The sequence below is a fragment of the Neomonachus schauinslandi genome, chromosome 5, assembly GCF_002201575.2.
Source record: "Neomonachus schauinslandi chromosome 5, ASM220157v2, whole genome shotgun sequence".
NCBI lineage: Eukaryota > Metazoa > Chordata > Mammalia > Carnivora > Phocidae > Neomonachus > Neomonachus schauinslandi.
The window spans coordinates 116230831-116236213 of record NC_058407.1 but is presented as its reverse complement, the minus strand read 5'-3'; positions in this window follow the sequence as shown (position 1 = coordinate 116236213).

The window sequence follows — 5383 nt, the reverse complement described above, 5'->3', positions numbered from 1 at the left end:
GAAAAATGTAACCAAGCAACGATGCCAAACACAAATGCGCTTGCGCACCTCACAAACCAGCGTCGCGGGGCCTGCGCACAAAGGGCGGGCGGCCAAGGATGCCCAAAGCGCATGTGCGAGGTCCAAGTCTCTCAAATCTCAGCGATCGCTTGTGAGCCGGGCTGGGTTCCCCTTCAAACATTGGTGAGAGTAGGCTGAGCGTTTCTGAACCTTTGCAGAAGTTAGACTCGACGGTGAGGAAAGGCACTCTTCCTATACTACTGGGGCTAGAGTGCATGAAACTTCAGGATGTTGAATGCCTCGTTCCCCAGAAAACTTCCCTAAAAAAAGCTCTCCCTCGGGCGCCTGGGTGGCTCAGTTGGTTGGGCGACTGCCTTCGGCTCGGGTCATGATCCTGGAGTCCCGGGATCGAGTCCCACATCAGGCTCCCTGCTCGGCGGGGAGTCTGCTTCTCCCTCTGACCCTCCTCCCTCTCATGCTCTCTGTCTCTCATTCTCTCTCTCTCAAATAAATAAAATCTTTAAAAATAAAAAAAATAAAAAGCTCTCCCTCTGTTCATTCCTCTTCCATATCCCTCTGGGCCCCAGCCGGTCTCCATTAAACTGAGCAGATGCAGCTATTAGAAAGCCATTTTCAGGGGCTCCTGGGTGGCTCAGGTGGTTGGGCTTCTGCCTTCCCCGGGGCATGAAAGAAAGATGTGTTAGCTAGGATATTTGGAGTTGATGAGGAAACTCGAGAGAATTCACTTTAGATGGCTTGAGTGTATTTCCACTAAAACAGGTTAAATTACAGTTGCTCCACAAAGAATACTGAAAGCAGATGGAGTGCTAAACTTGGGCTAAAACAGCCACTCTTTGATCCTCCTCAGATCTATGGGACATCAAAGATCTCTCTTGTATTGGTATTCATTATTCAAATGAGATTAATTTGAATATGGAAGCTTTGGCTCGTTTTTTTTTTTTAAGATAGCTAATTTTTTGACATGATAGCTGTTTCAAAAAAACCTTTTAAAGACTAACATGGTCTACCAAATCAAACTAATTTTGGAAACAAAAGAGATTATAGGGTTCATTCCCTAAATGCTACAATTGTTATTATCAGTAAGTATGACACTGAATACATATATTCGTATTTCTTTTTCAATATTTATACTGGGTTCATATTTCTCTCTTGTCGCTGTCCTAACCCACCTTCCTATCTCCAGAAACAGAACACCAAAACCTAATGTAATCATTTTCAGAGCCAAGCATGAGGATTCAGCTTAGTACTAACTGCATGAATGTTTAGTTGCCTTTCACGTTTACATATAATTAACTGTATGTCCATTTTGCCTTTTAGATTCTCCGAAAAGATATCCTTACGTGAAGGTAAAACTTTTATATTTTTATTTTGAATTTTTAACTACCGATTGTATGAAAGGTCCATCATGTCTTAATCATATTGTTTCAATACCCATTCAGCCTACCGTTGAAGTGAAAGATTCTGTTCCTAATAAAACAGTAGAAGTCAAGGACAAACAAACATCCAACTCAGGTAAATTTTACAATACAAATTTCACAGTGGAAAGAAGTACACTAAAATATTTAAAATGCTCACAGTCTTCTTATTCTGAATTCTTTTTTTTTTTTTTTTGGTGGCAAATTTAACTGAAGGATTTGACATAAACAAGGTAGATACCATTGTTGTTACCCAAAAGATAATTATAAGCATAAGAAAAAGAGATTTTATTTTATTTTATTTGTTAAAGATTTTTTATTTATTCATTTATTTGAGAGAGAGAGAGAGCACATGAGAGGGGGGAGGGTCAGAGGGAGAAGCAGACTCCCTGCCCAGCAGGGAGCCCGATGCAGGACTGGATCCCAGGACTCCAGGATCATGACATGAGCCGAAGGCAGTCGCTTAACCAACTGAGCCACCCAGGCACCCAAGAAAAAGAGATTTTAAAAATGTAAGCTTTAGCTCTAATTTCTACTTTTATGTTTTGAAACCCTGAAGCTCCCAGTTTGGAATCCCATTACTTCCTTGGGATTCCCAAGGAAGGATTATTAGACTCTCAGATTTTTTCCAGTGTTCACAATGCTTATTTCAATTCTGACCTTTCCCTAGAGTAAAGCTTCACTTGCTAACATGTCTATTGTGTTTTAAGTTTATTTCATCTTAGTGTTATTATGTTGATCATCTTAAGCCAAACAGATGTTCTGATTAGTGGACTCGTGTGTGTGTGTGTGTGTGTGTTTGTGTGTGTGTGTGTGTGTGTGTGTATGGTGTCTTTGATTACTAAAACTGCAGGAAGTAATTAGTTCTATCCTAATATTTGGTAGACACAATCGTTTAAAACCATAATTCTGAAACTTATTGGCCTTAGGGTCCTTTTATACTATTTAAAAATTATTAGGAATTCCAAAGAACTTCTATTTAAGTATTGATATTTACCATATTAGAAATTAAAACAAGCATTTAAAATACAAGCATACACGATCATACATTGTTAGCTGTTAGAGCTCTGACCCACTAATCATGCAAGTTGCGATACTATCACGTATCCTATCTTTAGAAAACTTCACCGTACACTTAATAAGAGAATGAGAGCGAAAATGTCAAATAACCTTTAGCATTATTGAATGGATGGATCTTGGAACTCCAGGGATTCTCAGATGACATGGGAGAACTGTTTTAAACCATGTACAGGGTTCATGGATACAAAATGATAAAGGGGCCCTTGTGGTGAAATGGGCATTAAGGTTTCATTTCTGCATTTCTTGCTTTTTTCTTTCACTCGTCTTAAGAGGTTTAAATCAGACAATCTTTTAAAAAAAAGGAAAGTATTTTTGTTATATATTCATTTTCTGTTTCATGGTGCTGTAGTTTTAGGATCTAGTGTGGACTGAGACTTATTGTGTTTTTACATGGAAATGATTAGATCACCTGAGGCTTTCATTTCTCAGATGAATTTATGATGTTTGTCCAAGGCTTAAAAATTTCTGAAGATAGGGATGCCTGGGTGGCTCAGTCAGTTGAGTGTCTGCCTGTGGCTCAGGTCATGATCCCAGGATCCTGGGATCGAGTCCCACATCGGGGTCCTTGCTCAGTGAGAAGTCTGCTTTTCCCTCTCCTCTGTTGCTCCCCCCTGCTTGTGTGCTCTCTCTCTCTGACAAATAAATAAATAAAATGTTTAAAAAAATAAAATAAAATTTCTGAAGATATTGTTGCATTGAGGAAAGACCATCTCACTGTAATTAAAACTAGTACCATTCATTAAAAGTTCTTTTAAAACACATGTCTTTAGAACACACGGTGCATTTTTTTTTTAAGATTTTATTTATTTATTTGACAGAGAGTTAGAGAGAAAGCACAAGTAGGCAGAGAGGCAGGGAGAGGGCAAGGGAGAGCAGACTCCCCACTGAGCAGGGAGCCCGACGTGGGGCTCTCTCCCAGGACCCTGGGATCATGACCTGAGCAGAAGGCAGACGCTTAACCGAAAAGATTAATAATATTGGAGCTGTGTTTCTGTTAGAGAATTATAAACTCCATGACCTGTGTAAATCACAGCTACCAGAAAGCAGAGAGCACAAACAAGGTAATAAAGAAGCATAGAGAATTCAGTCTCTCCATGACTTCCCCATACTTCTGATTTTTCAAAAATAATTTTGTGGCAAAATTTACTTTGTGTTTACTCCTTTTATGCAACCTACAACCAAACAGAATTATCTTTTAGCAACATATTTGTCTTCTTCCTCTAACCAAAGGAACATCTGAAGAAGAATTACGAGAAAGTAATTTCCTTTGGGCTAGTTTTTAGCATTCACTTGAGAGTAGGTAGCAGGATTATATTTAGAACTTTGGGACCAGTTGGGAATACTGGGTAGAGATCTAAAGATTGCTTACTCAAAACATAGTTTCTTAGCTTTATTTTATAGCTCTAAATTCACAAGTATTGGTCAAGCTATATTCATTGTAACTATAAAAAGCACCTTCCCAAATCAAATATTGAAATATTTCCTATGTTCTGTATGACTTTTGTTTTAGAGTTGGCTTTCCCAGCAGTAATGGGAAGAGTTGAGAATTTACTATATAGTATCATCTCAGCTATGTATGCATAGTCCATCTCCTTGTTTTATTATATTTATTTTATCTTTTTAGAGAGAGAGAGATGGGGGGAGAGAGGGAGAGGGAGAGAGAGAATCCCAAGCAGGCTTCATGCTCAGCACAGGGCCTGATGGGGGGGGCTCAATCTCATGACCCTGAGATCATGACCTGAGCCTAAATCAAAAGTTTTGTATGCCTCTTTAATATTATTGTTATTTAAAATTTTTATTGATTTGAGAGAGAGGGAAATTGAGAGAACGAGTGGGAGGAGTGGCAGAGGGAGAAGCAGACTCCCAGCTGAGCAGGGAGCCCGATGCGGGACTTGATCCCAGGACCGTGGGATCATGACCTGAGCCGAAGGCAGCCGTTTAACTGACTGAGCCACCCAGGCACCTCCCTTTGTTATTTTTAATAAATAAATGGAATATCGGTTTTAAGGAGCTGTATATTATTTAAAAACAATATATGGAAAGTCCATTTTAATTCTACTAAGATACTCTGTCTATTGATTAACCACATCTAATGTGTCTCTACTTAATGTACCAGTTCATTCCATGCCTTTTATCAGTCATTGATCAGGTCTGTACTAATAAATGGTACAGTATTTTTTTCACCCCTGTAGTTTTATGTTCTTTCTTTCCTTGTAGAATTAACACTGTATTTTCAAAAGATTTTCAATCATCTCCTAGAGTAATGCATACAGGCAATAAATCCAAAGTTATTTACCTATACAAGTGACTTGTTTGCTGTTACTTCTTCATGAGCTTGGTAGATCCAAGAAGTAGGACTTTTAAAATACCTACAGGCTCCTGTAACAAAGGAAGATCTGAAACACAAATTCTAAATACAAGCAACTTAAAACAGTTCATGTAGATTGTTTCTCTTCTCACTTGATGCCTTTTATAAAGTATTGAGCAAAGTTAGTCTCTAGGGACCCAAGATTGTGTGTTTATTCATTTAATACAGATTTATTCTGTACTGTGCCCTGATCATTTTATAGCCTCAATATTTCTGGAACCATTCTGTCAGTGCAGGTGTACTTCATCTTTATTTTGCCTTACTGCCTTCTAATTCATCTCCCATCTTTTATCACAGTGCCCCTCAAATTCATCCCTCTCCACAGCATTTAGAGTGATCTGTCTCAAATGTAAACATGACTCTGAACCACTGTTGAAAATATATTTGTGTCCAGGTATCTTAAAATTACATATAAAGCTTTCATAATCTTGACTTCTTCTTAGATCCCTGTATTTTAGACAAATATTTACCCTGTTGTGTGCTTCTCTCCCTTTTAGAC